We start from the raw sequence: 27,285 nt of genomic DNA, 5'->3' as shown, positions 1-27,285 counted from the left end.
TTAGATATGAAATGCTTTCATAAATGCGGTGAAAGATACGAAATGTGTGTGTTTGGTCCGTTCATCCTACCTAATCTCTTGTCAAAAAATGTGTAATGCATAGTCTGTTTTTTAATATTGTTGGAATTTAAAATTTTTAATTCATTTTTTAGGTGTGACAGGTAAAAAGTAGCACACGTGCTTGTTTCCTATTATCCTGATGTTGTTATATTATATTAGGGCTTATTTAGAATATGCTGCAGATATATGGGATCCTCACGAAAATGGATTTATTGCCAAACTGGATCGCGTGCGGTGTGGAGGAGTTAGATTTGTAAAACATCGTTATAATGGGCTTAGTAGCGTATCCAAAATATTAGAGCAGCTAGGCTGGGAATCACTCACGGAGCGAAGGTTAAATTACAGATTGACGCTCTTGCATTAATTGGAAGGGAGTCTCTTTAGCAGTGATGTTGAAGATTTATTATTACCCCCACCGCACTGCGGTAGGAGAGATCAGGTGAACAAAATTAGAGAGATCAAGTGTAGAACCGAGAGATTTAAGATACCATTTTTTCCACGGACGTTACGGAATCAGAATAATATTGTCCAACCGCGGTAGGGTCATGATCGGGTAAAATTATACTGGTGTGTATTCACCCCCTGTCACACACCCTGGCGTTGACCTACAAAGTATACAAAGTGAATTAACTAATAAAAATAAATCCTTCTTCATTTCGTTTGGTTAACAAATTTCATTCCTTTGCAGCTGTTGCATTTCTCCATCGGTTTCCGCTTTCGTCTAGTCTCTTCACCTCCATTCGTATGCTTACTACATGCCACATACCTGCCCCATGACCTGCTTCGTATAATTCTTTCTTATTCTCCAGAGTTTGTAATGTTTGAGTTTTTTCAGATTTCAGTGCCCATTTTCCCCCTCCTCCATCGCCCTTCCGATAGATGTCTCTTCGAGAATTAAATATTCGCCATTCATCGGTGGACGAGCCCGTCCACTTCCAACATTTCACGTTCTGCTGCTTTTACATTCCTTATTTCACTTATATGCAACCAAATGTCCCAAGTAAAGTCCATTGAATTTTTTTCTATGCATGAGTTATTAGACTATTTGATGTTTAATATTTCTTACACCTATTAAATGCTTTTTTCCTTTTTTATTCTGCTTAGTCTGCTTAGAAGAATAAAAAAGCCGCCTATAAAACGACAAGACATCTTCGTCGTTAGTGTTCATTTCATTGTTTGGTAAAACTACGAGTTGAGTTAAAAAATACATTTGTTCAAGGAAAAGGCATGCATAGATTCGTGGAGTAGGTAGACAGCATGATAGATGCAGATAACGGTAGAGGTAAAACCCTTAAAGAATGTAGTAAAATACATTTTTTAGCGCCGAGAACCACTAAGCATGCATATAGGGTTTCTGAAACGGTTTTTCACGCTTCCATGCGTGCACAAGCGTTTACTAAATGGTAGAACTACCACCATATCGCCACGCCATCTATTTAGGCCATTGCTGTAGACATTCAGGCACGGCGTGCAAATAAACACAAAAGAGTTCCAGTTTGAGACATGTAGAAACAAAAAGATAAAGGAAGGCATGTCATTCCTCTCACTATCTCAAATTCAGTATCATCAAATCAATGAAATATTCCAAAGAACACGAAAGAAATATTGCCAGAAGGCGTGATGATTTTGTTGTTAAATCAAAGTACACATGTGCAGATTACCCCACAAGCCGACAAAAGGGCGTGTGGCGGAGGGGGTTAGTTCTCCAGCCATATATGCACAATTGCAATAATGCTACCTCCACCCATATATTAATTTGATCATGCACACAAAAAATTTTAATTTTTCATGCGCATGACCAAACGCACACTTCACTACATATCATGTGCTTTCTAAGACAAGGAAAAGTTTTCGCCCGGCGAAGAAGAAAATAGTTGAGCTTAAGATGGATAGCAAAACTGGTGATAGATAGATAGAGGTCTTTATTTGGGCGAAATTGAGACCAAATGGTCCCTTCTTCCATTTAACCCATCGTCGTATACATATTACATTAGGCATTAAACTTATAGTTACATTCATATGTACACATAAATACATATAGACAGACATAAATTCATTTATCACAGATTTGCACATCGAAAAGAAAAAAGTATATATATATATATATATATATATATATATATACACACACACATACACATACATACACATACACATACATACACATATACATACATATCCACACACACATACATACACACATACACACATAAACATACATACATGCATGCATACACATACATAAATTCATGCATAATTACGCACATATACACCCATACATACATACATATACATATATAAATTAAGAATACACCGACACATACTCAAATTAAATGACAGTGAAGATAGAGAACAATAAAATGAGGAAAGTCTAAGCTAAGAATGAGGTTAGTGGGAAAAGCTAGGGAGGGTGGTGGTCATACTTGGAAAGAAGTAACGAGGCATAAATGTAATTTTATTTTTTCTTTCACGTTATCTCATTTCTTTACATTTTTAATGCATATGAGGAGAGTTCTCCCTGCACCGTTATCTGCATCCAACATGTTGTCTCCCTACCCCAACAATCGAAGCCTTTTCCTTAAGTAAATGCATCAATAACTCATCTCAAGACTGTTTTGAATTCTCCTTTCACTTCCTTGCGCCCTCTAACATTCTTTTCCAAAACCGCAATAAATAATGTCAATATAAAACTTTGCAAATCCACATGAAAACTAAACTTCAATGCGACCCAGGTTTTACTGCAATTCAGCACCATCAGGTCTAATGGTGCTGTATTACAGTTAAACCTCGGTCATCATGGAATCATTGATATTATTTTATCAATTTTATTCATTCAATTTAGAAAGTTTTATTCATCATGGAACAATTCTACGCAAAGTTACGCCTGAAACGATTAACTAAAAAACCGCAATCCAACCCGCAACTAATATAACCTCTCAAACCTTCACAGACATTAAAGATCCCATAGCATTCCATTCCTACTTCTCAACAATTGTCCTTCCAATAGTATCATATTGCTCCACAATTTGGTCCACCTCATCCCCAACTAATCTTAAATCTCTCGCTTCTTTGCCAGAATAGTCAAACACCCGAGTCCCACATTTCAGCAATATGTCCTCAAATGCTGTTCTGTCTTCTTTATCCATTTCTAGTCCCAAAAGCCGGAGACTTAAAGCTGATTTAAAACTCCTCCACAACACCCTAAACTCAACTATTGATTGCCCTGAACTGCTCTCTCTGTCTTCAACTTCAGGATACTAACTCTATCCACCCGCACCCGCTCCCTACTCCATCCGCCTATTCCTAGGATATCTCTCACTAAGCGCGCACCTTTATTTCGCCTCTCCTCCCTTCTAAATTCACTCCCTCACACTCTCCATCCCTTTAATTTATCATGCAACAATTTCAACACTTAAGATTTATCCCACCCGTCAACAAATTAAATATTTCCCCCTGTCCATGTTCGGTTCTCGCTGTTTATTGTAAGGCTGTTATTGTATTTTGTCGCCTTCCTGGTTTTTGTTATATTTTTCACTGTAAATGGACGTTACTGCTTTATGTAAATAATGTTTTAAATAAATAAAAACCCAATAAAATCCACCCTATTACCCATTCCTACCGGAAACCAGCATTTTTGTGGTGGTTTGACTGACTCGGTATTTCCAAACAAAAATTTTATGACTGCCAAAAGCCACCTGGAAAAAAATTCAGTGAACGTGTGGCTAACACCCTACCCTCTGGTAATTTCCAACGCAGAGCTCAAATCAATTCGCTTCAGATCGCTTTAGACTTAGTTACTTGAGCGGCCGTCCACGATCCGAGGTTGGATACGAGAAGATTAGCAATCGAGGAACATCGATGCATCCAATTCTCGAGGCGTTGTCTCCGATTCCTCCCGATCGGTGCATATTATTACAAATTCGATCCGCCGATACTCTTGGAGAGTGGAAATGAGTGGCGGAGGAATCGAGATGGCGTTTGATTACTGGTCATGTGGTCGTGGGCCGCAGGTTGAAGTGGACGGCTTGCTTTGGGAATGCGTCCGCTTAGGTGTAGAATCTAAAGGGTGAGTGCAGCATCCGAATTTCATTCACGCAAATGGACAAAAGTTATCGCAGCGACGCGACGCGCGGAATTATGCGACTAAGGTGAGGCGATATGGGACGACTTGTATAGGTCAAAGAAGAATTTGCAAGGAGGAGGTGATTGATAACTGGAGAGACGAAGACGTCGAGAAAGATAAGTCTAAACGTTTTACATTGAATTTTCTGAATTTGCCATTTAATGCATAAATAGTATCGGGAAAATTTTCGAAAAAAAAACAGAATTATTTCAAATATTGCTAAAAGGCCTCAAAATTCTTCAAAGTGCATCTCTTGAGCGTCGACATACTTTTGACAGCGGCTTATTCACGACTTGAAGACTCCCTGGTAGGCGGATTCCGGGAGGTCCTTAAGTGTATACGTGCAAGCGTCTTTGACGGCACTTAGGGTCCCATGGTGGTCTTCCCTCTAATGGATAGCAGATTTCACTTTTGGGAATAGGAAATAGTCTGCTGCTGCCAAGTCAGGACTGTAAGGGGGTTAGGGAGTCGTCGCGATGACGTTGCGGGAGGTCTTTGCAAGCAGACGCTGAACTCTCCTCTTGATCATCCGTCCATATACCTTTTAGATGAGTTTGCCGCACATCTTTCGCATCGCCAATTTTGCAATGATAATGGTGTGCGCTGTCATGTGATCTGCGATCATGCGCACACTTCACCGACGATCTGAATTTAGTTCAACGCTTCATGCACACGTTAGGAAAAAATTGTTGCCGATACTTTTTATACAAGCCTAATATGACGGTGCTGTTAGAATCGGAAGTCTAGTCTTTAAAGCATTGGGATGGGCGCTGATTGGAGACTTTTGACGCGTGGGTTTGGCAGAGAAAGTAAGTTGGACGAAGAGGAAGGCGAAGAAGAAGTTTTAGATTTTGTGGGAGAGAAGAGGAAGTTGTTAGGGAAAATATAAAGATGGAATGAAAACAGGGAAGAGGATAAGTATTGAGAGGTCAAATGCTGATGATGTTGCTGAGATGCTCTCGAAATTGGCGGTTGATTTGGAAAGAGGGAGGGAGAGGACAGACCGTCAAGACGGCATGAACGCAGGTAGAAGTTATGAAGGACTGAAGAGAGGTAAAAATAATGTATCTTTAAATATTTTTTAAGAACCCCGCGAGTCTCTGCTAGGGTGAGTGGGATGAATACATGCAAAGCTAACTTTGATCTGAGTATGACCCCATCCGCGGTCGGACAGTGCTATTCTGGTCCCTTATCGTTCGTGGAAAAAATGACATCTTAAATCTAACTGTTTTACAATTAATCTCTCTAATTTCATAGATATTATCTCTCCTACCATAGTACGATGGAGTTATAATACATTTTGAACATCACTGCTAAAGAGACGTCGTTCCAATTCATGCAAGAGATTTAATTTGTAATTTAACCTTTGCTTCGTGAGTGATTCCCAAACTAACTCCTCTAATATATTCATAATGCAGATCAAATGAGAGGACGTTCGCGCAAATTGCAGGACATTGTAGTCGTCCATATGGGACCGTACACATGCGACCTTTAGAGTGGACATTTGATGATGCAATGGTAATAATTTAAACGCTAGCTCCGTAAACTTCGTCTCGATCGCGACTCCCCCTGCCATCTCTCGGCCGCGGCGTTCACTAGAAAGCGCGGTCGCCGCTGCACTTACGTACTCTACTCTCGGTGGCTGTTTGAGGGGGAGGGGGGGGCGAAGGGTGGGGGGGGGAATGCTCGCGAAAGGGCTTTGGGCCGAGCGAACATTCCGACGGGATGATGGGGGCCCGACGTGAGGACCAGAGGGCAGTCGTTTGGCTTCGCATGGTGAACCGACTCATCAGAGGGCAACCATTGAATATTAACCCCACCGCAGGGTAAGTGACTCAATACTACGCGCCGCTCATCTTACGACTCCCATCGTCCTTATCATTTAATCACTAATCACCGCAACGCACGGTTCAAATCACCCTCTGCCATAAAGGTCTCCGAGCAGGGAGCCATTAGGCGCTCGTTTCATCTGCCCGGCAATCAGAAGATTGCTTGAATGCAGTAATCCATTCTTACCTAACCAATGTTTATACTCTTGTATAATAAATGAAGAGTCACGCTCGTTTCCCAGTCCCGGAAACTACGTGATTGCTCGTTTAATTCCAAAACAAATGACGTACTCGGTGCATGGCCACCCAAAATGATTGCTACGTCTTGAAGAGGAGGCAGATCGAACGAAGCTGCAAAAGGTTGGCATAAGAAGTATCGGGAACATTTTTTTCCTACGTGACTGCTCGTCGCACCGCACTCGTACTGCGCAAGCTCGGTGGAGGGTCTAAACGTCAACACGCGCCAAGTGCCAATCGTCTGTGAGCGTTCGTTTAGGATATATCGTGTTTTTAGTAGGCTCCTGACGGGTGATTCGGTGCAAGCCCAAAATGAACAGCGGTACACCATCACATTTTGAGTTGGACTGAGGAAATTGGGTAAAAAGACATTGGGAATGATTCGCCAAGTATTCAAGGATGAAATCATATCATAAACTGCAGTTTTTAACGGTGGCGTAAGCTCTTCAAAAATGACCGAGAGTGTGTGGAGGACGAGCCCTGGACGGCCCTCGACGTCAAGAACCGTGAACTAAGTGCAACGTGTTCGTGAAGAACTGACTTCAAAGCGTCGGTTAGATGTGCGCATGATTGCAAACCGTATATTGGCATTGATAAGGGGACAGTGCACACCATTATCACTGAACATTTGGCGAGATGAAAGATCTACGATAAACGCGTCCCGATGTTCTCGAAGCAGCGAGCCAGACCTGTGCCAAGTTAACCGATTACCTGACAAAAAATGACATCGCGACGATTCCCCAACCTCCTTACAGTCCTGAATTGGCATCAGTAGGCTATTTCCTGTTCCAAAAAGTGAAATCGGACATCCACCAAAAGATACTACCATGAATTTACCACTGAGTGCCGTCGAAGAAGCTTGCGCGGGTACCCCCCAAAGTGCCTTTCGAAATCCGCCTGCTAGCGAGTCTTCCAGTCGTGGAAAAGCCGCTCTAGCAAAGGTGTGTCGGCGTCCAATGGATGTACTCTGAAGAATTATGAAGCATTGCAGCAATATCTTAAATAAATCTTGATGAAGTTTTCTCGGGTCTTCCACCGGGTCAGGGGTTTCATATTGGCCAATATGCCATTATGGAGCCCCTAACCCGGTGGAAGACCCGAGAAAACTTCATCAAGAAAATACGCTTGGAAAGCACAAGATCTTACTTGAATAAATCTATTTTTCTGAAACTTTTCTCGATACCTTTTTATGCAAACCTTGTAAGTGAAAGTAAACTTATTCTGTGTTTATTAAAATAAATGAAGTTAGATAAAACAATTTGATTTCCCCGACCTCAACATGAACAGGTAAAAACGTTTCGGATTGAATTACTAAGGCAGTCTTTCAGCGATCATATGCGATATAATTCTTTCTCTCTCATTGCCTTTCTATCTTTCATCCGCTTGTCCCTTTGTAAAAAGGTTTTTGATATCCCTTATGACATAACTCATGTTCCTACTGTTCCCTCTTCTTATTAATTTTCACAGCAAATCCCTATGCACCCTTTGGAGAGTCCAACCGATCAGTCTTTTACCTCTTATGATCATTCTAGTGACATCTACTGGTAATTTTCTTCTTCCGCTCCTATTATTTGCTTCCTCATTCAGCACCGCCAGCCGAATCAGTAATTAACCCGAATTGTTTGATAGGTGAAGGTTCATAGGTATCATTACTTTTGCTCTGCTCAAACGTAAATGGCATCTGAAATTCACACGGCCACGTGATGAGCAGCCAAATGGAAACCGAACACCCGCTACAACATCAATTCCGCGCAACAAAAAGGACATAACCCAACAACAGCGTGGGCTTGTGAGTTCTCACTCTGTTGTTCTCATATTATAGTGATGGTAGGATTGATACGTTAAAAGCTAGATTTTGGCTTTCAGCGGACTTTGTGTCATGGTGGCTGTTCGGTTTTCATTTGACTTCCACAAGTAGCTGGGGTCATTAAGAGGGTTCAGCTCCTTGTTCCTTGCGACACTATACGGTTTCCCCGGGAGAAATGCTATCTGCAATCCTGTATGGAAACCGCACCGCTGGGATTTTAAATGGTTTTTGTGCAGACCATATCCCCCCCTGTATTTGAACCCGGGACTGCTGCTGCTGTCAGTTACTGGCCGCTTTCCACACTTGAATGCCGCGCCGGCCCTATTTGACAAATTGTTCATTAATTTTGGGAAGGAGACATACGACCTGCCTTTCTTCTTCGATGCGGATATTAGTCCAGATTTCTGCTGCGTGATGCCACTAATTCCAGTCTATCCTTACCGATTATGAAAAGAGATAGTAACGATTTTCAACTAGATAAGTGAAATAGTACGACTGGGTTTCTGAAAACTAAAAATAAATTTGAAGACAACGAGGACAGAACCCCTTGCAAATCAAATGATAGGGGAATTAAGGATAAGCCAGGTAGAAGAGTTCTGTTGCCTTGGCAGCGTAAGACAAAATATGACGGATGCATCTCTGCAGTGAAAAGAAGGATGAGAAGAAGAAGGTAATGTCGGCCAAGAACACATGAACAAATATATTTAGCAAACAAGCTAATAAAATTGGAAATTAGAAAATCCTTTCCAAAAACGTTTATTTGGAGTGTATTGCTATACGGATGTGAAGGGGATGGAGATGGTGCGGTAGCTATCGTACTGGCTTCCCACCCAGAGCGCCTGGGTTCAAATCCCGGCGGTGTTGAATAATTTTAATGATATCCCGATCACTATTTGGGGTGCTTTGTGGAGGCCACTTTGGGTGAGTACGCCGTCCGCCGGATGGGAAGTTAAACTACGGACCCCTTGGCGCCTTTCGTTAAGAGTAGGCTAATGCCGACGCCGGGTTTCTCTCCACCCTTCATCCTTTCCTGTCCATCCCTAATGGCGCAAATGACCTCAGCTGTCGGTCGCCTCCCATAAAAACTACTACTACGGATGTAACTTGGGCGTTGGAGATGGAGAAGTCTCGGTTGGAAGTGATGAAAATGTGGATTTGGAGAAATATAGGACAAGAGCGAGATAAATAGACAAGAAAAGCAACACAGATATGTTGAAAGGAATTTATGAGGAAAGGTATTTCATGAAAGAGATTGAGAAAATGGAATATTAAATTAATTGTCGTGTTCTGCGGTGCAGCTACTTCCTGGAAAATGTAATAGAGGGAAAAGTGCCATGGAAGGAGTTTCTGGGTGACACAAAAAGTACCCTGAGGGGCACAGCACATAAGAATTTGTAAGTAACAGCAATAGAAAGAGAATTCTGGCTGCAATGGCAATAGTTCCGCATTCAGAAGATAAAAGGTAGGATCCAAAATATTTCAAGGCTCCACCTTCATAAGGTGATGATGACGAATTATTCATAACATTTAATACAATGCACACTTGAAATATTCATCGGCCAAAAGCAAATATTTTGCATCAATTTAAGTACTATTAATGATTAATATGATTCAACTGCGTCGCATGGAGGGTTTAATTGAAGGCGGCCCCACGCCATTTGAAACTGTTTTGGACCCAGAGATGTACTCAAGTTATTCAATATCGCCCATTGAGTTGAACCCGTCTCCATCCACGCTGTTATCAATCGCCGGGTGGACAAGATTTGCAAGATAGTTTTTATTTCACAGAGCGCGAAAAATACTGTTAGTACCATATCTGAAATTAGATCAATTAGTCAAACCATCCCAAAGCCACGGCTGAAATGAGATTCAACTCCCGCTGAACCGAATATTGCCCAAGAGGAAATCGTTTGCCGAGATAAAGTGAAACACGCAGCATCGCGGACTTTTAATAGAGACGCTCCATAGCGCCATATCCTCCTCCTCTTCTCTTAAAATCCTCTTTCTTCACTTTAACCGTCTCCAACACAGGTTTCTAGGGTCCCTGAAAGTTCTTTTCTGAAATCCTTTACCAATGGTCCAAACCTCAGATGCAAATGCAGTCTACAGCCGCACCAATGTGTGCCAGCTGCTGTTTCGCCGTGAACCGAGTCTTTCCCATGCGGATCGGTTCGATAACCACGGAGGTCTTCTTCGGATGTGCTATTCATCCACATCTACCTAATATCCGCCGCAAGGGCGTGTGGCGGGGGGTGTTGGGGCACTACTCGTATTTAAGAAAAAAACCGTATGCAAAAGCCATAATTTTATACTATCCACAAACAAAACATGGTATACATTGATGCGAAAAACCTTACACCCCACACACATGCAAACTCGCTAACTACCAACTAACATACACATGCACAAAGAAATATACCTGATGTCTTTGCTATACTTAATGTTTTTCCGACTTGTAAATTCAATGTTTTTAATATTTCAAAAATGACTTCGCTTTCTTACTATTATGATTTCTGATTGTTCGGGGAAAGAATGAGTATTTGTATATATCTGTATTGGAATCTATCTCCCTTATTTTAATATATATTCTCTCTACCTAAGTAGTTTGGAGCCATACTAATTCCGTCAGTGTCATAGTTAAACTCATTTGTTCTGAAATTTTCTAAAAGTCTAAGCCTCGCTTGTTCTCTCCGCACTTCAAGTTGTTCCCAGCCTAAATCCCCTAAGAGACCTGTCACACTTGTGTTCTTATCATAACAATTTTTAACGAATCTAGCGGATTTTCTGTGGACTTTATCTAATTCTTTTTGCCAAATTTTCTCCCAAGGATCCCAAATACTTGCTGCATATTCCAAATGAGGTATAACCAGAGCGAAATAACACCTCTCTTTAACTTTCCCATTACATTTCCCCACCACCCATTTAATGAAGCCAAGTTTCTTTAAAGCGGATCCCCATATTGTCCTGATATGTGTTCCCCATGACAGGCCTGGTGTTATAACTACTCCTAAATATGTAAGAGTCTGTTGTTCACGTCAGATGCTCCCCTTGAGGTACTCAACGGCAGAATTAACCATTCCAAAAGCATTGCACGGGAAAAACGAAAGACCTTGAAATTGAATTAGTTGGAGTTGAGTTATTTAAGAAAGAGCAGGAAAGCATTGTACCGAAAAATACAGGCACTCGAGTGCATCTAAAGGAATATTGAAGCGAGGAAACAGAAGAGACTCTTCGAAATCCTGATCGAATCAAATTTACTGATCCGTGTAATTTAATCGAAAATCAGAGTTTCTTAATTATTCAGTAGAAATAAAGAGAAACTTTGTCCCCCTTCAATGCATGTTAAACTTTTCCGGAAGTTATGACTACATTCCTCGAGTGGATAATATCAATTTCACTGAAAGTCACTAATTTCGTGAAAATGAAATATTCTAGTTGATTTCCGTTTCCTTTTTTAAATCATATGACTAGACCATCGGATTGCTTGCCTCGAAATGATATTCACGAATATAATCTAATTAATTGTGGCTACTGACGTTTGAGAAACGTGTTTCAATGAGAATACCACCTGGAAGTAAGGGAATCGACGATGATTGTGAGGAATGAACTCCATCCAAACGAAATATAACATTCCTAAAAGCTATGAAATTAGGAATGGAGATTTTGGATTAGAAAACCTTCAATCTGATTTCATTTCTCCAGGATCTCCAATTTGCAATGAGATTGCAACTACGTTCACGACATTGGAAGCAGGGAACTTGCATCGACGGAAATTACTTCTTTATTTATTGAGTGAAATAATTCCAAATTCAGCCAAAAATGCATGCAATCATTATAATCAAAAACACATGGTTCGAAATTTCTGTTGATTGATTTAAAAGGTTATCAAGTACGCATGAACGCATTTGAATTTCGAATAATTTAATCGAACAATAAAATCGCATACCTTGAGGTGTTACTTCGTCATAATTGATGGTTTCCGGTGTAACTTTATGGAATCGATCCATATTGGAAATGAAAAAAAGTAACTTTGTGATTCCACTGAAAATTCATCACGATATGACCAGGTTTTCAACCTGAAGATGACGTTGAACGACGAAACCCGGGTCGTATCGTAATATATTTTCTGTGGAATCAACAGGGTTACTAATTTATTGGTTACTTCATCAGATGCGACGCAATATTTTATTACCCTTCGGCGAGTGTCGCAGTGAAACGAATATTGGGAATCCTCGTATACTAAAAAGGAAAAGGTCGAAGAGCCGTGCCATACCCCGCGGGTTAGACCTAAACTTAAATACGCGTCGTGTATTGAAAACCCTTCGCAGAGGCAACGAATTTCGGAAATTAAACAGGGTGTAGTTCAAAGCTGATTATTACGTGAAGAGTCGTTATACACCAGCAGAGTGTGTCACGTTATTGCTGGAATAAGGCCAGGGTTGCGAGAAAATGGGATTCAGAAGATTACATGCACGACAAATATTTTCCGAAAAGTTTGAAGTATTCTACGTTAACTTTGATACAGAGGGATTGAAATCATCTCCGCATAATACTCATAGGCGATGGGAATTGATACGAGATCTCTTTTCTCCGTCGCTCCGTTCGTCTCCACAGCAATAGGAAACTTCACGACATGGAAACATCAGCAACAGGAATAATTGCAACAGTAAAAATAATATTTCATTGAACATCGAATAAAAACCCACAATGTCAACCATGTTCTTCGACTGTGCCGACGGCGTCTTCAAGCTAGATAGTATTTATCAAAATAATACAGAGTCAAAAAACACAATGAGTCCTAGCCAAAAACGTGAACTTAAAGCCGTGTAAAATACGCATTTTTAGACCCAGGACAAATAAATGTACTAGAAATGCCCCAGTACTGGCGCAAGAAGAATTATGGTTCCCCAGAAGAATAGACGAGTCAACCGGTATATAACAACATAAATAGGGAAGATTAATACACGCGATTCAATTCCTAAAAAGTACTATTGAAAATAATAAAAAAGGTCCTGGCATTGAAACGAATGGACTTTGAACGTCCAAATATCAATACATAGGTACTCGAGGATCACGTTCGGAAATCCAAAATTCACGAAAATAATACAGGGTTCGTCCGGAAAATGAGTGTACTGATTTTTTCCCGCCGCTCCAGGCGCGCCCAGCACCGCTCTGACGGGCTGCGATTGGAGGGGGGTATGTTGGCAAGCGACGCTGAAAAAGGCAGTCGGCTCTAAGCTGTGGTGTAGTGAGGAGCTCTGTTAACGCGAACCTCCACGCTCGACCCACGTCACGGAACGCGATGCCGAAGCAGCGTTATTCCATCAAATTTGCGGTAAAGCTTGGGAAATCGTCTACCGAAACTGTCGGTATGATTAAACAGGCTTACGGGGAGTCAGCCATGTCCAGAAACATGATCTTTCGGTGGCACAAGATGTTCGTGGAGGGCAGAGAAGAGGTCGACGACGAACCACGGCCTGGACGCCCATCAACGACACTCACCGACGAAAATGTGCGAAAAGTTCGCGATGTACTGAACTCTGATCGTCGTCTTAGTGTTCGGATGATAGCAGGGCAGTGTAATGTGTCAAAAACAATAGTGCACGAGATTATTAGGCACCAATTACAGATGCGAAAAATTTGTGCAAAGTTGGTGCCGAAAGTGCTCAGTGATGATCAAAGACTTAATCGTTTGGAAATCGCGACACAACTTGCGGATCACTGCAAAAATGATTCACATTTTTTAGAGAACTGTTCTGTTCCCGAAGATAAAGAGGAGTTTGAAAGGAACGCGATACGGGACTTTGGACGCCGTCAAAGAGGCCGTGACGACGTGTCTTCGAGAGGTTCCCGATGATGCCTTCGCGGGAGCGTTCCAGGAATGGGAACGCCGCTGGAACAAGTGTATCGACTCACAAGGGTCCTATTTTGAGGAATATTAGCTTAAGATATGTAAAAGTGTAATACATTTTTTTTCCTGAGCTCAGTACACTTATTTTCCGGACGAACCCTGTATGATGCGAAATGCCAATAATCACCTTCAAGGTTTAGATGTCAATTATTTCGAAAATTTTCGAAAAATTAGATTTTTTTCAGATTTTGTCGCTTCAATGCCTCAAAATTCTTCAAAGTACCCCCTTGGAGCTTTTTTTACTTTTTCTTGAGCGACACACTTTTCAGGCCAGTTGCTTTTTTACGACTAGAAGGCTCCCTGGTAGACGGAAGGTCCTTAAGGGGGCGTATGCAAGCTTCTTGACGGAACTTAGGGTGCCATTGGTGGTGTCCTTCGAGGGAGGGAGGGTTTCACTTTTCGGAATAGGAAATAGCCTGCTAGTGCCAAGTCGGGGTTGACTGTAAAGGGGTTGGGAAATAGTCGCGATATCGTTATAGAAAGTCTTGGATAAGTATAGACGCTCGACTCTGCTCTTGGTCTTCCGTCAAGACCTTCGGGAGGACGAGTGTAGTGCAGATCATGTGTTACTCTAATTACCTACTAGTGACTCGTTGCATGATCTAAATGTTTACAATATCCCACAAGCCGCTGCAAGAGCATGTAGCAGGGGGTGTTAAGTCACGGACGGGCCGCCTGTGTAGAAACATTAGTTTATGCATTCATTTGAATACATGTTAGCTCACTGCCACTTAGCAGAAGCTAACTGCAATAATTTAAAGACCGTAATGCATCCTACCATCCTACAGCAGATAATTGTATTCAAGGAAAACTGAACGTGTTTCAGATTGGTTTCCGGTACATTATTATATATCAATGCTGGAATTTACTAAAGTCACAAACATTCCGCATGATCCCCATTTACCTCCGCAGTAATCCGCCGCTGCGTTGGACGCGGTGGACTCCCAAGTCCCCAGGAATACGACTGCGGAAGAATTGTACCATTGGAATCGTCCCCGGGTCCCCTCCTCGGGAAGCCATACTTCTGGCAGCCGTGCAACAATCTGATGCCGTGGGGGAGGTCATCCCTGCTGCCCTCTATTGCGTGAGCACCTCCATTACTCATAGCAACATCGCCCATAAGAACATCCTTTTAACAGTAGCGCGGTGACTTCATCCCGCCTCCCACGTCCAATGTGTCCACTCTCTTTATAAATCTCTCCCCCTCCGTTCCAGGAAACCGTCACCGAATGGGACGTCACGTCACCGAAACGTCACGGACACGTCACACCCGCGGGCGCCCACCGCCCTAACCCGCCGGCGACAACGACGGTGCTGCTATTGCCACGGCGACGGAGAGTTGGAGGGGGGAGCCATTCGTCGAATGAATGGGAACGAGAAGAGTACGGCGGGGGAGACGGAGCCCCCCCATCCCCCTTCGCGGTCAATTTTCCCCCTCGGCAGGGGATGACGTCGGCGGTCCGTTACGTGACGGTGACGCCACTCTCGCCCGTTCTCGTGAATCACCCCGCCATCGCTAGGAGACGTGCGGGGGAGAATTGAGGGGAAAGAAAACAGAAGTAACAATTGCGCAGCAAAACGCCGCCGTGCGAATTATCGTGGCGGCGTATCTCTTTCCTCGCCCCCTCCCCCCTTAAGTTTGGCTGGAGGACCTCCCTCTCCGACCGTGCGATGACGAGCTCTGGGCAGTTCTTCCAGGAAAATGACTCACATCCCCCCTCTGCCTTCTCCGAATCCGCTAGCTGGCTGGCTGGCACTTCAAGACGACCGACGGATTCGGTATTTCAGGTCGTGTCCAAAAAAAAATAGCGGTGATTATTTTTTTTGCCGAAAGATATCCTCAATTATGTATACTAAGGTACTGAACTGAGTGGTCCAGATAAAAAATAGCGAAGTCCATAGATGCCGTACAAGAACTCGTGAATTCTATGGCACATCACACTAATATCGCTTTAAAAGTTATATTGGATAAATCTTAATTTTGGTACAATATATCAGTTCGGAAGTTACGGTGAATTTCAGTACCTATCATTTTAGCTCAAAAATCGTTACGTAAAACTAATTAGAAATAAAAACAAGGTTTAAAAAAAGTTAACTGACTTACATAATAAAGCATATTACATAATAATGCATACATACAGGGTCCACTATAAAGGTAATGCGCATTCTCGTCCTGCATTAGTACACTTTCGGAGACGTGTCTGCCACGCCTGGAAGGCACCCTGAAACTCCTCGACGGGGATCTCTCTCAGGAACGTTGAGTAACATGCTTTTGACTGTTCCCCACGGTCTCCCAATGATTTCCTTTCAGCTCTCTTCAGTCGGGGAAACAAAAAAAGTCTCACTGACCAAAGTCGGGACCCTAATGGGGCTGGGGAACCATCGGGTGCTCCGGGCCAGGAAGTTGGTAACGATGAAGGGCGTGTGGTTGGGGAATCGTCAGGGTGGAGCTTGACCGTGTCTTTGACGTCAGCCCTCACGCGCGGGACCCGGCGTTTCAATCTCATGAGCACCTCCAGGTAAAAGGCTGAGTTGACAGTTTCTCCCTGCGATACAAACTCAAAATGGACGATTCCTCGGACGTCAAAGAAGGCATTGAGCATCGTTTTGACGAGAGACTTGTTCATTCGCGCTTTTCTAGGGCGTGGGGATGATTTTCTGTGTCACTTGCTTCTCTGCCTATTCGATTATGGGTCGAACATGCAGGAATCGTCTCCAGTCATGACAGAGTTAAGGAAATCCGGCTGATTTTGAATGAAATCCAACAATTCTTGACAGCGCGAAACTCAAAGTTGTTTCTGGTCTTCCGTCAAAACCTTCGGCACAAGCTTCGCGCAGACTTAGCACATTTCCAGATCCTCGGTCACTATCCCATGTACCAAAAATGTGTACATGCGTATGGTGTCAGCAATTTGCTAGATACTCAATCGATTCAAAACTTCGCGCACGAGATTCACGTTTTCGTCGGTTCTGGCCGTTGTTGGGCGTCCAGAACGGGGTTCGTCGGCAACCTCGTCCCGGCCCTACTTGAAAGCCTTCTGCCTCCTCCTGGACTGTAACCTTGAAATGCAGACTTCATTCAAGGCCTCTGGAAGCATCTGGAACACTTCAGTTGGATTCTTTTAAAGCTGCACAAAAAACTTGATGGCGTATCGCTGTTCAAGTGAACGCTCCATCGTTTTACAATGTCGGAAAACGCACTTCACGCGGAGGCACGTCTTTCAGCTCAGACTGCTCGGATCAACCTGATTGCATTGGAAGGGTAGACCTCCCACCACATTTCCCGACCAGTTTTACCGCGCTGCCATGGATAGGCGCGCCACAATTAAATTATGCGCATTATTTCATAATGGTTCGTGTCAATAAAAACGCTCGTATGTTACGCGAACAATATGTTATCTTTTGAACACTTCTCTGATTATCAAGGATTTTTGCAACATATCAATTGCAAAAATAAATTTAATTTTAATCACTCGGTAGGAGATGTCATTACAATGAGATTTAAAAAATTGAGTGTAGAACCGACGACGGTTTTAAGATGTCACTTTTCCCACGAACAGTAAGGGATTAGAACAACTGCAAACGACCGCGCTAAGTAAGTATTTATCTTTACATCGTCCTATGTAGTCTAGTCTGCTGTTATCATGCCATCTAACCTAAGTTTATTGTCGTTGTTACTGTCGGTTCTTCTCTAATGCGTAGAGAAATGGTTCACTCTCAAACTTCGTAGTGCACGTACCTGTAATTATTGTTATCTACACTATTTTAATCATATTACACATATATTTCAATTGAATATTAAGAAAAACTTAATTTTTGCTGCTGCATGCTTAGTGTGTTATCATCCCTTGCCACACACCTTAGAGGTGATTTGCAGGGTACGTTGTAGATGTATATGCAGAACGTTGTTCGTGGAAAATTCATCCAATTAATTTCAAATCCAAAGTGGAAACATAGTTTTACTCTCGGCGCGTCTGTCAGTGTCATCCAGCCATCGCAGATACTCTTGGAAGCAGTTAAGGACTAGCTTACGAGGGACAAGTTATCACACCAATGCTTTAACGAAGTGCACGAATCTGAGGAAGTCATTTAAGATGATAAGAGAGAACCAAGCTACATATACCTCTTATCCATCAAGCCACCGCAAGGGCGTGTGGCAGGGGGGTGTTACATCACCAGAGATTAATTCAATAGGAAATTATTTTGCATTCCCTATCCACATCGATATAAACACCTCGTTGTCCACCAACAAGGTGCGTGGCAGGGGATGCAAGCACCAGGTGGGAAGGGTGAGTGATTAGGGAAGATATCTACATGTACATGGTTCACCGCACGCCGCCGCAAGGGCGCGTAGCTGGGGGGGTCACCACTCGTAAAAAAATAAAACCGCATGCAAAACCCACAAGTTCATGCCAATCTACCTCACGAAGTCGTATTAATTCATGCAAAAACCTTTAAAACTTACAGACATGCAAATAAATATGGTATCAACTAACATTCACATGCATCTTATGTCTACGTAACATTTAATATTGTCCTGACTTGTGATTTGAATGTGTTTATTATTTCTATAGAGACTTTGATTTCTTCCTATTATTATTCCTGATTATCCCTGGGAAAAAGCGAGTATTTTTATCTATATGTAATGGAATCTATCTCCTTTATCTTATCTTTATTGCCTAATCTACCTAAATAGTGTGGGGACCATAATAATTCATTTAAGGCCATTGTTTAGGCACACATGCAATTCAGACACTTATCACAGGTTAGTATTCTACACATTGCGGGCAGACAATTCACAGATACAATAGACTGTATATACATCCACCTACACCCCACCTCGCAGAAGGGCTCACGGCGGGAGGCCTTAGGACGCCAGACTTGAAAATTGGTCCTGTAGCCATTTTTAAATTGAATGCCTCACTCTGTCTTAGCTCATTATTGCGTCTTCGTACACTTCACAAAGTTGCCTATGAATTACAATTGCCTTGTGTCAGTTTTCTTGCCAGTAAACACCTATTCACAGATCGCACTTCACATGTTGCACGATTTGCTATTGCAGCGCGCATTTTAACAGTTCACAATGTGGGCAAAGCAGAAGGACCACGGTCTGCACACAATACCACATGAAGATGCGCACTGAGTGTAGGGGCACTTAGACGCCAAGGTGGAGGCGCTAGCCCTACACACCACTAAGCTAGGCCGAAACGTATGTCACTTTCTTGACAGCCGTCTTATGAAGAGTGGTGTAACAATCACATAGAATGAGCAAGTCCAGCGAAAGGAAATTGCTCGAATTCAATTCCTGCTGCCATCCGCATCCGATAGTCCACAATCCGCCCCTCCCCCCCACGACTCAAATCCTACGGAAGCTGCAGAGTCACCCAGTCCGAAAAACGATTTAATGCTCTGAATAATTATTTATCCGGGCGACCAAAATGGCGAAATACGGAAGTCGGTTTATTATGGCGGGAGCTGCCGTGGCACAACAATGAGGATCGTTGTGCGCAATCCGATGCGCGCGTTTCCTCGAGTTATAATGGCACCCGTTGAGTTGCGTCTGCCGTCCGCTGCACATTAACCTTCGCCATGGGAGCGATGGAAGTCCAGGCGTTTGTGCACCCCGGCACCTCCGATCCACACGCCCGAAATCGCCGAAACCCCCGAGTGCACGCCAGGCAGATGGCACACCCTTCCCCGCGACCGGATGTCTCCCATTTACATCGAATCTCCCAAATACTGTCCGCTCACGCTAGATGTTTTATAGAGAGATAAAAGCCATCGTAACGGCATTAAAAGGTGAGAAATCTACCTATGATGGTAGTTAGAAAGGTTCTCAGAATCACCATCATATGTTAGCGCCAGTCCAACGAGTTTTCCTCCGAGCAGGAGGCTATCCTTTATGAGTAAACACGCAAAGCATCAGTGTTTTGGGAAGAGGTCAGTGGTGCGGACGCCTCACTGTTTTTGTTCCTGTTTAGGTATTTGTGAAGATGAAAAAAATTGAGATTCGAGCAGTGATTAAGTACTTCGCAAAGAAAGGTACGAAAGCAAAGGAAATTCATGCTGACTTTCAGAATACCATCTGGGGGACTCTGCCCCTTCATATTCAACTGTTGCCGAGCGAACAATTAAGTTTAAGTTTGGTCGGGACAGCTTAGATGATGATCCGCGTAGCGGTCATTCAAAATGTGCCACTATCCCAGATATTATTACAAAAGGGCGTAAAATGGTCGTGGAAGATCGCCGACTGAAAGTGCGAGAAATCGCTGAAGCTTTAGGGATGTCATCTGAACGGACATATCACATTTTACCGGTGGATTTAGATATGAGAAAATTATCTGCTCGTAGATAAGTGCCGCACATCTTGACGAAGAAACGTAAATGGTTCAGAATGTAAATTTCCGAACAATGTTTGGCCCACTTGAAGAGCAACCAACAAGGTATTCTGCGCCGGCTTGTAACCACAGATGAAACACATCCATTCGTACATGTCTAGTGGGTATCAAATACGAAACCTCCGGAACCCTCCGCCAAAATATGTAGTTATTACACTCCATTACATGTAAACTTTTGCCAGCGCTCTGCAGATTACAATCATCACACTTCACCGACGATTTGCTCCTACAGCGATGTTCCAGCGGATCTGAGGCGACACCATGACATAGCTACGAATCAAAATGCAGTTGTGAGAGTCCGGAACGCGAGTTCATGGTGTAGACCTAGCTTCGCCCGCGGAGGGACAAACTCGAGCGGCACACGTTGGTACCAATCGGCATGGGTGGCACAGACCAAGTTATTCACTCGAGAGGCAATCTCTACCGAATTGGAAGCGTCGCCGTGGGAACGAGGATATTTCGCTGCATCCCGATGCTGGATATTGTCACTGTCGACACTGGGTCACACCGAAGCATTTACAACGGGCGATGAGCGGGAGGTATAATAAAAAAAACGCTTGATGACGTCCTCCTCCCGAACAAAAGTGGTCAGTACTGTGTACAGGACAACACAACACGATGGTACCGAACAATGAGCACTGCAATATGGTAATAGAAAAGCAGCAGCCCTTTATGGGATATTGCACACGAGGGTCGTGCAAAAAAAGCTGCAGGAAGGATATTCGTAAAGGAGTCGTAATCCCGAAATGTCATCCCGATGAAGCACTTTACACATCGACATTAATACCCAGCGATCCATCAAAACGGTGTGTGGCAGGGGATGCAAGCACCAGGCGGGAAGGGTAAGTGACAAGGTAGGATATGGTAGAAGAAAAGAAAACAGAATAATATTCAGGAACAATCTATCAAATAACGTACAAGTTTGTATACATGATGGAGAAAGCCTTAATTCAAAACAATGGTCACCTAATGCTTTAGTTATTTTTTATGAGAAAAAGTGAACAAAAATGATCCAAAACCACCCATACGAAAACTCTTTCGAGGGCGTCGCGTTCGGATGCCTGCCATCCAGACTGGTACACATGGTCGTAGGAAAAGCTGTCTCGGGGACGTAACATTTTATGAATGAGACGACGACCGGCAGGCCGCCAGCCAATACAGTGGAAAATTTTTTATCGATCGCACGCTTAAAGAAAAAAAGGGTGTGGCGAAAATATTAAAGACATTATGCGAAGGCATATATATCTTAATATGCGAGATTGGAGACAGGTATTGGCGAGGCGGGGCCCAGGGGGTGGGGCGACTGCCCATACGTCTTGGAAGGCCCCTGGATCGAAACCAAGTGTGGGCGCCGGGTTCCCTAAGTAACAGAAATTGGCGGGAAATGGCAGGTGGCAGAATGGAAAAGACACTGCCGCCCATTAACAACCTACCTATGTGTAAAATTCACACGACATAGGATTAATAAGAGGTGGATTCTTTAAAAGTATTCACCAGGTCCCACCCAGGTTGAAATAGGAGAGCTTGACTTCGCCTTTTGAATTAATAGAAAATGTGAAAATTCCATCTGAAAGGTATAGTTTAATTTCTCTTATGTACCCACATTCACATAGGAGGTGAGATATTTTAACAGCCGCGGGCAGGACATGTGCAACCCATTCCATGCTTCAACTTCTCTGAATATATTTTAACATTCGCAGTACTGTGCGATAGGAGGAGAGGCGGACACACCTTGGAGACGCAATGGATGTGTTAGCGGAACATATAATACGACAAGAAGGCACAGCCAACAAGACCGAGGGAAACAGTTACGTTGGAGAAAATGAAGAGGGGTGTCAGATGGAATGCCTCCCAGGGTGTATCAAATTAAATACATGGTTTGTATTAAAAGTATCGGGAAAAGTTACGGAAAAATAGATTTTTTTCAGATATTCCTGCAATACCTCAAAATTCTTCAAAGTCCTTCTTCCCTTGAGGGTCGGCAGACTTTTGCCTGCGACTTTTCCAAGGCTCGAAGGCTCCCTGGTAGGCAGTAGGTCCTTCAGGGTACGTGTGCACGCTTCCTTGATGGCACTTAGGGTCCCAAGGGGTGCCCTTTGGGGGAGGATTTCACTTTGGGGAATAGGAAATAGCCTGCTGGTGCCAAGTAGAGAATATTAAGGGGCTGGGGAATCGTCAATATGCCACTGATGGTATTTGCGAACATACACTCTTGACTCTGCTCTTTTGGTCGTCCGTTCATGGACCTTTGTTATGAGTTTGGCGCAGATTTTTCGCATCACCATATTTTCAGTGGCAATGGCGTCCACTGTAATCTTATCAATGCCAATATACTTTCTGCGACCATACGCTGTCTTAACCAACCGTCTGAATTCAGCAATTCACGCACACGTCAGGAAAAATTGTATATGACACTTTTTATGCAAATCTTGCACGTATTACAGGCAATGAACTGTGGAGGTCTTCTGGGGATGCATCTTCAGATTGAAGTTCTCAAGATGAAAGAAGTTTTTAAGGCTAGTTTTCCGGAGTGGAGGCCTCACGGTATTATTTTGTGGCATGGCGAAGAACATTTGAGCCAAAATATTTGGTGCGGACACGTTGAAACGGTATAGAAGAAGCCTTCGGCAGACAAACATACCTATTTTGACTCCATATGTTTCCACACTTCTTTCATTGGTCGACGGAACGTGGACACCTAGTGAGGGCGCCTTCGTTGCTGAATGGAATCCGCCCGGCCTACCTCATTACGGATTCCGTGTCCCCCCAGATGGAACGGGGGGCGGGTGGGCTGATTCGACTTGGGATGGGCTGGCCGCAACCCTTGCCGATCCCAGAAGGTCACGCACCCACTCGCTCCTCACGCCGTTTACCCACTGTCTCCATTCATATCTTCCGCCCGCCCGGCGCACCCTCCCTGCCCCACGCGAGTGTACCAAAACAAAACCAACGTCAGAATTCCGAGAGCAACATTGAGGAAATATTTTTAGCGCGGCGTCTCTCCCCACGCACAGTTGCACTTCCGAAGAGGCCGCCGCCTTCGCTCTGATCAAGCACACAAATCTACCGGGGGAGGGCGGGTCCTATTGAGCGTCTTCGCCGTGAAATTTGAAAGTGTACCAACTGACTCTGACGGGAGGGAGCCTCTGAGGGTCTAATCGGTAGTATGGCCATTTCCAAGGAGGATCAATTAATACATCAGTTAATTAATGGCTCATCAACATTTTAATATGGTGCATAGTATTATAAGACCATTGAAGCGTGATGATAGGCATAGATTGGATATTTTTAAATGCGGGTATGGAGAAGGATAGAAAGCGTGAAATGGGCTGGAAGGAAAACGAATTAGGAGATGCTAGGTATGGTGGGAGTGGAGAAGGGAATGCTGGGACAAATCATAATACGGCTTTCCAGAAAGAGAAAGGCTACACTGAACATTAAAATAGGAGTTCATAAACTAGGGCAGGTGGAAAAGTTTAATATCTTGAAAGTTTTCTGGACCAAAATGTCCAAAGTATTAGGGACATAAGAAGAATAACAGATATGGCATTGAGTCTTTCACGAGAAGGAGGGAAGCGATAACATTGACGTTGAGTAAGGATTTCAAGGAAAAGAATCTTTACAAATTTGATATACGGCTTGGATTTGTATGATGCAGAAACATGGTCTTTGAAGAAAGTCGATAGGCATAGATTGGAGGCTTTTGAATTGTGGGTGTGGAGAAGAATGATGAAGGTGAAATGGACCAAAAAGGTAAACAAATGAGGAAGTGCTAGTCATGGTGGGGGAGGAGAGGGAATTGTTGGGAGAAATCGAAAGTGGACAACCTAAATCTAAAGCATATTGAATGGCAGTGAAATTTTGAAGATTGTGATAGAGGGGAGGATGTTCGGCAAACAGAGAAGCGGCAGGAATACGATAGTGATGTTGGATGGAATGAAGGAAGGACAGAAATATTTAGAGTTGACGTGGGACCTACAGTCATGTCCAATGTCAGGTTGTGTGTTTTGTTAGGTGAGAAAATTAAATGTAATATTGCACAAATGCATAGGCTGTGTTCACCCAAAACCTACCCCAACCATTGTAATACCATTAATAATAATAATTATAAATCCCAATGATGTCTATTTATTCATTGAATATATTTTGAGATGAATTATTGATGCCTTAATATTTCCATTATTTCTTTCTTTCCAGTAAAATAGAGAAAAATGGTTGGAACATAACAAGGCATGCATATTAACCATATTGCCAATTACTAAGATTCTGAAGAAGACATGATAAAGTAAATACATAGGTTACAGGACTAAATAAGTTATTATTAAGCAGAGTTTATTTGCGTTTAAAACAAAATAATTAACATGGAATATATAATATTGGAGGATCCACTAAACTTCACAGGAAGGGTTTAATCACTAATTAATTTTCTAATGCATCTGTATGTTACATTATGATGCATGCATTAAAATTTTTCAATACAGTTACCAACCAAAGTAATATTTGTTGTTTAACAAATAAAGATCAACTTTATGGTTTAATGTGCCAAGACTTAATAAAGGCCAAAAATTTTAACAACCCCAAGAAAAAATATTTCATATACATTACATATTATACAAAATATTACTTTCACATACATACATATAAATGTGTAGATATATGCACACAATCATACGTACATGTTAATATATAAACATTTGTATATATATATATATATATATATATATATATATATATATATATATATATATATATGCTTACGTAGACGTAACACGGAAGTTCCGAATAGTACATTACACAGTAACAAACAATATAGAAACACAAAAAAAGGAACACTCACACGTTATTTCTTGATAATTTTGACGGCATTCTACTCCGTCTTCATCGGAAGATAGAGATTACTTCTTTATCTTCCGATTAAGACGGAGTAGAATTCTGTCGAAAGTACCAAGAAATAACGTGTGAGTGTTCCTCTTTTTGTGTTTCTATATTGTTTGTTACTGTGTAATGTACTATATATGTATATGTATATATATATATATATACATATATATATATATATATATATATATATATATATATATATATATATTAAGCCCTATACGGTGTGTCAAATTCACAAATCAGGGTAGGGGGCCAGTTCCTTTCCCTGTGCCGGTTATGGTTTCTTAGGAAGATCTGGTATCCGAAAAATCACATAGCTTGGGTGGAGCTGAAGGTGCCCAGGGAGGCGTTCCCGGGAATCGAACCCGGGTACTCTGGGTATGTTAATATTATTATAATAATATGTATGTATATATATGTGTGTATTTATATATACATATTATTATTATTAAGTCATCTACCGGTTAAAGTATTTTGGATGGAGAAAACTACCAAATAAATATTTTGTGACTCCTAACAAAACACAATCCAGCAATCTAGTCTACATCAGGTCCCTCTTCATCTCTGAGTACTGCCTTCCTCCCTTCATCCCGTTCAACATCCCTATCTTGTCCCTGCCCTTTCCTCGTTTACCTAACATTCTCCCCTCAATTACAGTTTTCAGCATCCCACTGCCAGTCAATTCGCCCTTCATCCATTTTTCCTGCCTCCATAGGATTTCTACCAACAAGGTCCTCTCTTCGCCCACCATACAAAGTACTTCCTCACTTGTTTCCCTTTCTGTCCACTTCATATTCTCCATCCTTCTCCACACCCACATTTTCAAAAGCCTCCAGTCTACGTCTATCCTCCTGCTTCAATGACCACGTTTCCGCACTGTACATAACTACGCTCCATATCAAAGTTTTGACGAGCCTTTTCGAAACATCCTTATTCAACGTACCAAAATCGACTCTCTCCTCTTCGTGAAAGCCTTTTTGCCTAACGCAATTCTTCTCTTTACGTCCCTACTACTTTGACCGTGTTGGTCCAGAACACTTTCGAGATACGTAAACTGTTTTACCTGCTCTAGTTTTTGCCCTCCTATTTTAATGTGTAGCTTAGACTTTTGCCTTGTGGAAAATTGCATAACTTTTGTTTTATTAATATTGATTCTCAATCCATATCTTTCACTCTGAGTTTCCAGTTCACTCAGCAATGCTTGAAACCCCTTTGCTGAGTGATAAACTAAACCTTGGTCTGCATAGTTACAAATCACGGTCCATAATGGTGGGACGGTGGCGACCTCTTTGGAAGTGCAATTGCGCGTGGGGTGAGACGCTGGGCTAAAAATATTTCCTCAATGTCGCTCTCGGAGTTTCGACGTGGGCGAAGGATTTGGGCTTCCTCAATCGATTTGGTTTTGTTTTGGTGCTCTCGCGTGTGCCAGAGAGGGCGCGTCGGGCGGACCGAAGGTATGAATGGAGGCAGTGGAAATACGGCGTGAGGGGCGAGTGGGTGCGTGACCTTCTGGGATCGGCAAGGGTTGCGGCCAGCCCATCCGAAGTCGAATCAGCCCACCCGCCCCCCGTTCCATCTGGGGGACACGGAATCCGTAATGAGGTAGGCCGGGCGGATTCCATTCAGCAACGAAGGCGCCCTCACTAGGTGTCCACGTTCCGTCGACCAATGAAAGAAGTGTGGAAACATATGGAGTCAAAATAGGTATGTTGGTCTGCCGAAGGCTTCTTCTATGCCGTTTCAATATGTCCGCACCAAATATTTTGGATCAAATGTTCTTCGACATGCCACAAAATAATACCGTGAGGCCTCCACTCCGGAAAACTAGCCTTAAAAACTTCTTTCATCTTGAGAACTTCAATCCGAAGATGCATCCCTAGAAGCCCTCCACAGTTCATTGCCTGTAATACGTACAAGATTTGCATAAAAAGTGTCATTTACAATTTTTCCTGGCGTGTACGTGAATTGCTGAATTCAGACGGTTGGTTAAGAGAGCGTATGGTCGCAGAAAGTATATTGGCATTAATAAGATGACAGTA

This window comes from Hetaerina americana, unplaced genomic scaffold, assembly GCF_022747635.1.
Source record: "Hetaerina americana unplaced genomic scaffold, ioHetAmer1.1.p SCAF_4, whole genome shotgun sequence".
Taxonomy (NCBI): Eukaryota; Metazoa; Arthropoda; class Insecta; order Odonata; family Calopterygidae; genus Hetaerina; species Hetaerina americana.
Note: the sequence above shows the minus strand (reverse complement) of the source record.